General features: G+C 39.1%; 1 long non-coding RNA gene across 1 annotated transcript; it reads right to left on the bottom strand.

Annotated features, from left to right (window-relative positions):
* Positions 1-1,449: 1,449 nt before the first annotated feature.
* LOC138422145 (uncharacterized) lies at positions 1,450-6,940 on the bottom strand. The gene is made up of 3 exons (XR_011249755.1): positions 6,049-6,940; positions 2,108-3,243; positions 1,450-1,898 (listed from the first exon to the last, which is right to left on the bottom strand). It is a non-coding gene; the product is annotated as an uncharacterized lncRNA (long non-coding RNA).
* Between the last annotated feature and the right edge of the window lie 1,149 nt (positions 6,941-8,089).

An 8,089-nucleotide genomic window follows, 5' to 3' on the forward strand; every position in this document is an offset into this window, starting at 1 on the left:
TCCTTTGTTTAATTTTTTGCACGTTGCTACTTTATTTCCAAACTTTTCATCACTTAATTTAGAAGAATTGTTTTACAATTGATGAATTTTTAGAAACAATTTTGTTTTACATTGACTCTTAAAATTTTCTTGTTTCCTCTTTCTTTAACTTCTGCTGCTTCCTCCTCTCTCTCCCGCTACCCCAATCAAACTCCCGCTTAATCTGCAGGTTCTGTTAGATTAACCATTTCAAAATAACCTATAGTAAATGAAAGAATGAATAAATGAATATGAATCTGAAAGTTTTGCCAGGGAAGTACATGATTTTTAAATACATCTGCTATAGAGGAAAATACTGAATTAGGGGTTTTGATCCTGAGTAAGAAATCTAAAAGCTATCCAGTTCAGTTCAGTTCAGTTCAGTCACTCAGTCATGTCCAACTCTTTGCAACCCCATGAATCGTAGCATGCCAGGCCTCCCTGTCCATCACCAATTCCTGGAGTTCACTCAGACTCACGTCCATCGAGTCAGTGATGCCATCCAGCCACCTCATCCTCTGTCATCCCCTTCTCCTCCTGCCCCCAATCCCTCCCAGCATCAGAGTCTTTTCCAATGAGTACTGTTCGCATGAGGTGGCCAAAGTACTGGAGTTTCAGCTTTAGCATCATTTCATTTTTATCAAAAAATTATTTAAATTTGACTCATATATTCTATTAATATTTACATACTTATTTTCAGTGTATGGAAACTTTTTAGAATAAAGTATTATACTTTAATAAAATAATACAGTAATATTTTAAATTTATAATTACTAGAGTTCCTTTGGGTTTTCCAGGTTTCTCAGTGGTAAAAAACCCACCTGCCAATGCAAGAGACATAAGAAATGTGGGTTTGATCCCTAGGTCAGGAAGATCCCCTGGAGGAGGGCATAGCAACCCACTCCAGTATTCTTGCCTAGAGAATACTACAGACAGAAGAGATTGGCGGGCTATAGTCCATACGGTCGCAAAGAATCAGTCACGATGGAAGCGACTTAGCATGCATGCAGAGTTCCTTATTAAAGATGAGAACGCTCTATTAATAGATTTTTTGATGAGAAAATAGTAATTTAGGGAGGTTAAATACTGTGATGATATGAAGCACATGTGGAGATGCAGCTCGTAGCAGTGTTCTTCCAGGCTCTAACCATCTAAGTTGCCCACAGAATTTACTTATTGAATATTTATTTATTTATTTGGTTGCACCAGGTCTTAGTTGCAGCATGTGGGATCCTTGATCTTAGGTGCAGCACGCAAACTTTTAGTTGTAGTGTGGAGGGATCCAGATCCCTGACTAGGTATTGAACCCAAGTCCTCCCACGTTAGGACCTCGGAGTCTTAGCCACTGGACGACTGGGGAAGTCCCACCCATATAATTTATTATAAGTTCTAGGATAATGATACTATACTTCATAGATAAACATCAGAATATTGCAAAGAGCATTTAATTTCAATTATTTTCCCAGTAGTATTACTGTCTGTAACAGGTTCCCCTTATAATCAACAAAATACATTTCCAAGTTAGCCAATACCAGAGGGCAATGGCACCACACTCCAGTACTCTTGCCTGGAAAATCCCACGGGCCCAGGAGCCTGGTGGGCTGCAGTCCATGGGGTCGCTAAGAGTTGGACATGACTGAGTGACTTCATTTTCACATTTCACTTTCATGCATTGGAGAAGGAAATGGCAGCCCACTCCAGTGTTCTTGCCTGGAGAATCCCAGGGATGGGGGAGCCTGGTGGGCTGCTGTCTATGGGTTCGCACAGAGTCGGACATGACTGAGGCAACTTAGCAGCAGCAGCAGAGGTGCAATTGGAGAATCAGGAGAAGACCCATCCAACCAAGCTGATCATTAATCTCAAATCATGTCCAGGAGGGCCTGAAGGAAAAAAAAGAAAAAACACCACATTAATATAAGTATATGCAGGATACAAAAATTATAAGCTAAGTATTTGTTATACTTGAACGAAGTAATGCAACATTTCCTATTTGCTGAAACAACTTGAGATAAAGCAACATTTAGATTTTGGTGAAGATTACACAAATTGCTTGTGGCTTCCCAGGTGGGACTAGTAGTAAAGAACCCACCTGCCAGTTCCGGAGACATAAGAGACATGGGTTTGATCCCTGGTTTGGGAAGATCTCCTGGAGGAGGACGTGGCAACCCACTCTGGTATTCTTTCCTGGAGAATCCCATGGATTCTGGGATCCATGGCAGGAGCCTGGCAGTCTATGGTTCATAGGGTCATAAAGAGTTGGACACAACTGAAGCAACTGAGCATGCACACGTGCACACAGATTGCTTGTAGGTAATGGAATTGACATGGAAACCATTTTGGAGATATCACATTTTATTTATTTATACATTTATTAATTCACCTAGATCCTCTTTTTAGTTGAATCCCAAATACTTTTATAAATCTCATTTATGGAGAAAAATCTATAATTAATTCAGGGCAAGGTTCAGTTCAGTTCAACCGCTTAGTCATGTCCAACTCTTTGAGACCCCATGGACTGCAGCATGCCAGGCCTCTCTGCCCATCACCAACTCCCGGAGTTTACTCAAACTCGTGTCCATTGAGTCAGTGATGCCATCACCGTCTCATCCTCTGTTGTCCCCTACTCCTCCTGCCTTCACTCTTTCCCAGCATCAGCATCTTTTTCAGTGAATCAGTTCTTCGCATCGGGTGGGCAAAGTATTGGAGTTTCAGCTTCAGCATCAGTCCTTCAATGAATATCCAGGACTGATTTCCTCTAGGATGGACTGGTTTGATCTCCTGGCAGTCCAAGGGACTCCCAACAGTCTTATTTGACACCACAGTTCAAAAGCATCAGTTCTTTCGCACTCAGCTTTCTCTATAGTCCAACTTTCACATCCATACATGACTACTGGAAAAACTATAGCTTTGACTAGATGGACCTTTGTTGGCAAAGTAATGTCTCTGCTTCTTAATATGCTGTCTAGGTTGGTCATAACTTTTCTTCCAAGGAGCAACTGTCTTAATTTCATGGCTGCAGTCACCATCTGCAGTGATTTTGGATCCCCCCAAAATAAAGTCTACCGCTGTTTCCACTGTTTCCCTATTTTCCATGAAGTGATGGGACCAGATGCCATGATCTTGGTTTTCTGAATGTTGACTTTCAGGCCAACTTTTTCACTCTCCTCTTTCACTTCCATCAAGAGGCTCTTTAGTTTTTCTTCACTTTCTGCAAGGTGGCAGGGCCTGAAAGATCACAGAAGGTATGGTAAGGAATTTGCACCTGGAGAAGAGAGGCAAATTAATCATCATCTGAGAGTTGGACATTCTGTTTTCCATTTCCACATAGTAAAAGCAACACTTCAAAACCACAGAGGCAAGAAAATTTAAGACACTCTGCCTGGTTTGAGCTGAGAAATGGCCAGTGATCTCTCTCTTCATCAGCTCATTGCCCAGGGTGGCTGCATGTTGATTGCATCAGGGCGTTCTGGAAAACATTTGCTAAATCCACCTTTGACTCATCTGCAATAGGTCTATGACCTTAGGTTTGTATGCCTACATAAGCGCTTGCAAAACTGCATTAAAAATATCTCCTTTTAAGAGATAAAGCAAATGTAGCAAACAATTGTTTAATCTAGGTGAAGGGCACAGAGGTATTCATTTAACTGTTCTTATAATTTATTTGTAAAACTGAAACTTGTCGAATAAAATGTTGTTGGAGAAATAAATATAATTCAGTGAAAAGACAAAGCCAAAAAACACATCACCTGTTGTTAGGAAAGAAATGGTGCAATGGTTACTATTCATACCAGTTAAAACAATTTGCATGAGCGTAAGACCCAGTGTAATCACCTAGGAAATAAACTACTTGAATAAATAGTGGGTAATGTCATGCTCCTGCTTGCTGTCTTACATACCTAAAGAACAGTTAAAAATTCATATAAAAGATGATTCTCCTCATAGAAAATTTGGGAAAGGACCTAAAAAGAAACCCTCAAAAGAAGATAGTCAATGGTCATTAAACATTTTAAAATCTTGTAGTTGCACTAGTAATTAAATGTGTGAAACTTAAAACAATTGTCAATATTTTAATCACCATTCAGCATTCATGAAGGAGGAGAAAATAAAAATGCAAACTCCTCTAATTCTGTGTGCCAAAGGTAAATCAGTACAATCTTTATGGAGAGCTATTTGGCAATATTGGAATTTAAAAGCACTTAGAATGCCAAAATCCTTTATTTTCTCTAGAAATTCTGCTTCTAGGAATTTATTCTAGAAGGAAGTAGATAAAAACTTATAGATGATACAGATTATATTTTACATGCAAAAAATATGCTAATCACAGCATTGTCCTTATTAGAACAAGGTCAGAAAAATCTAAATGTCAAATGAGAGACATTTGTTTTAAAAAAAATGAGTATGTTGCACATGATGGAATATCATATGGCCATTAAAAATCATATTATAGAAAATTATAGAAGAATATTAAGTAACATGAAAAAATTTCTATGACCCAATGTGAAAACTTCAAGTTCTAAAACATGCACAGGATAACAACAACAACAAAAATCTATCAAGATATTAATTGCTTCCATGTTGAGTGCTGAAATTATAAATGATCCTACTTTTTTCTGTATTTCACAAAACATCTAAAGTAATACATTCTACTTTCATTATTTAAAACCATAATTAGGGTCTTCTCTGGATGTTCAGTGATTGTGACTCTGCACTTCAAATGCAGGGAGAGCAAGTTCGATTGATCCCTGGTCAGAGAACTAAGATCCCACATGCAAATATGTGTGGCCAAAAAAAAAAAGCAACAACCCACAATTGATGTTAAAATAAACAGAGCTTATTCCATTTCCTAGGTTTAGCCATAACACACCAACACACTGTGACTTGGTGCAGAGCTGCATGGCAGAGGAAACTCAAGGAGGGATCATCAAATCACATGGACAGTGTGGGGGATGGATGGTGCTCAGAACCACAGCTTCAGCTCTAGGTACAAAAAGGTAGGTAGCATCTCTCATTTGTTTCTACGCCTCAGAAAAACTGAAAGTCCAACTAAAGAATTACCTGAGACTGATAGATACCAGAGTAGAAATAGTGGTTCTAGTATTTGGGGATCATGTTGCTAAACCCAAACTGGGTCTTAAACATAGGCAGTGGTTATCCGTGAAGTCACGTAATCTCAAAGATGACCTCTTTCTCTAAATATTGCCTCATAGTCACCACTTGAGTGGAAAAAGTGCTAGATAAGAAAGACAGGAGTCTCTGGAGAATGCAAACATAGCCTGACTCACTTGTTCTGAAGTCCAGCCACTGATCAGAATCTCTTAGGGTCATTTATTTAAAAATATACATTTTTACAATCTTTTCATGTAGGGACTTTGATGCAATAAACCTAGGTTGAGACCAGGAACTCTGTGTTTTAAATAAGTTCTGCAGGTTTACATGATCATTGTACATGGTATTTTGGTGTGCAATGGTTAAACAGAAGTGTTGGTTCAACTACTGTGGTTTGTGATATGTTAGATAATCCATGTTTTTGCCTCACATATGTTTATTTTAAAAAACAAGCCTTCAGTTATATTAGTTATCTGTTTTTCCTTGGTTCCTAAATGCAGAGGAACGGAAAGTTTACATCCCAAGTGCATATATCCTTCATAACTCTAATGAACTATATATGCTGTGCTGGGTTTAGTCACTCAGTTGTGTCCGACTCTTTGTGACCCCATGGACTGTAGCTCGCCTGGCTCCTTTGTCCATGGGGATTCTCCAGGCAAGAATACAATACTGGAGTGAGTTGCCATGCCCTCCTCAATTTGTTCTATACTTTCAGTCTTAATTGTATAAGAAATATGTTATAGTTCTCATGCCAAAATATGAGATTATTAATTTCAATTCATTTTTTTATTATCTTCATAAAAGTCGTGAGCTAAAGTTTTTAGATACTGTTTTATATACTCTAACTAGGGGACACTACCTTTTGACTGTATTTACAATTTTAAAACTTGAATGGGCAAAAATCAGATATGTAACATTTCTTACCAAATGATACCTTCAGTTCAGTTCAGTTCAGTCGCTCAGTCGTGTCCGACTCTTTGCAACCCCATGAATCGCAGCACACCAGGCCTCCCTGTCCATCACCAACTCCCGGAGTTCACTCAAACTCACGTCCATCGAGTCAGTGATGCCATCCAGCCATCTCATCCTCTGTCATCCCCTTCTCGTCCCGCCCCTAATCCCTCCCAGCATCAGGTTCTTTTTCAATGAGTCAACTCTTCGCATAAGAATGCTTATTTCTTTCTAGATAAATATTACGTATTACCTAGGTGTGATCTCCATGTACAAGTACATTAACTAAGAATTGATCATAGGAGTATCTCCTTTAGTGGGTTTTAATCTGTGGCTTTACTTTAAACTCTAGGAATTCACTCAGTCTTGAGTACATAAGGGGATTGAACAAAGGTCTGAGGGATATTGTACCTCCCCATCCTTTATTCCGTGGGCTTTTGCTATCCTCGGTCTTGCTTAAAGAGGTCTACTTTCAAGTATTTTGCATATTGAGTTTCTATGTGTACCTTTTTTTGGAAAATGTGTTCTACATTATAAAAGGTCTATCCAAGATCTAAGAAAATCCTAAAGGAAATCAGCCCCAAATATTCATTGAAAGGACTGATGGTTAAGGGGAAGCTACAATATTTTGGCCACCTGATTTGAAGCTCTGACTCATTGGAAAAGACCCCGATGTTGGGAAAGATTGAGGGCAGGATGAGAAGGGAACAACAGAGGGTGAGATGGTTGGATGGCATCACCAACTCAATGGATATGAGTTTGAGCAAACTCTGGGAGACAGTGAAGGACAGGGAAGCCCGGTGAGCTGCAGTCCATTGGGTCACACAGAGTCAGATGTGACTTAACAACTGAACAATAAGGTCTTAATAATATAAGATTTATATATTTTAATATATATAAATTTATATATTATATATTTATAAATTTATTAAAATCTCAAAGATTAATAAGAGCTCATTATTAGCAAAGGAGAAAGATATGTAGCCCTAACAAATGACATTTAAAGTAAGCCTTGAAAATGAACAGCAATTTGTCATTTGACAAAGATACTGTTTGTATCTTTGAGGAAAGATACCGTTGACAACAGGAGCATAATATAAAGGGGCTTGCCCTTTCCTGGCATGGTGAGAAATTCACTGTGACAAGAATGCAGATGTATGGTGAAAGGGGGCAGGGGCAGAAGACAGTGCTGAGACCAAGTAACAAACCATTTTCACTCCCAGCTAAGAAGCCTGGATTTTAACATTTAGATAACAACCAGCTAACATTAAGTAGGAAAGTAACTTGGTCAGAATTTTCTATGTTTAGCACAATTTTCTATTTTTAGCACACTTAATATACTGTTATATTAATTTATTATAACAGTAACATCTTGAATATAGGTAGGTATGGGACAGAACTTATGGCAGGGAACCTGGATAAAAGGTAAGGTTGGCTATGATGAGGAGTTAAGAGAGTGATGGCATTGCCATGATAGAAATGAACATTTGCTTAGATGCAGAGATGAAAAAGATGGGCTTCGGATGAATGCTTCCATGAAAATCAGTGGCAATGACACTGCAAGAGGGAAGGAAGCCAGAGGGTCAGAGGGTTGTCCCAGGGCCGATGGAGAATACAAAGGGAAAGAAAATTTGAGTTGACATACTCATTTCCCAAGAAGTGGAAAGAAGAGAAATCCACTACTGTTTTAGTTCTGCTGTGACCATGTGTAAAACAAAAACCCAATTGAGGCCAGTAGGCCAAATTTCCAGGGGCAAATGCTGCTTGTTACCTCACTGTTTCCCTCAAAAAACAAATGGAGAAGACTTGACCGTGACTGTGCTCTTGGTCTCTCTGATCCACAAGTCTACCCCCCTGCAGAGCAGTGACTTTTCGTGAAGCAGAGTGGGACGCTGCACCTTCAGGGTGCCACTGTCAGCTCGTTAGCTGCTTGAGGTTGTGAATGCTGCTCTTTGCTCACAGGTTCGAAGCCTAGCTCAGTGACCATGTGGATTACAAAATAAGACAACATTAA

This window comes from Ovis canadensis, chromosome 17, assembly GCF_042477335.2.
Source record: "Ovis canadensis isolate MfBH-ARS-UI-01 breed Bighorn chromosome 17, ARS-UI_OviCan_v2, whole genome shotgun sequence".
NCBI lineage: Eukaryota > Metazoa > Chordata > Mammalia > Artiodactyla > Bovidae > Ovis > Ovis canadensis.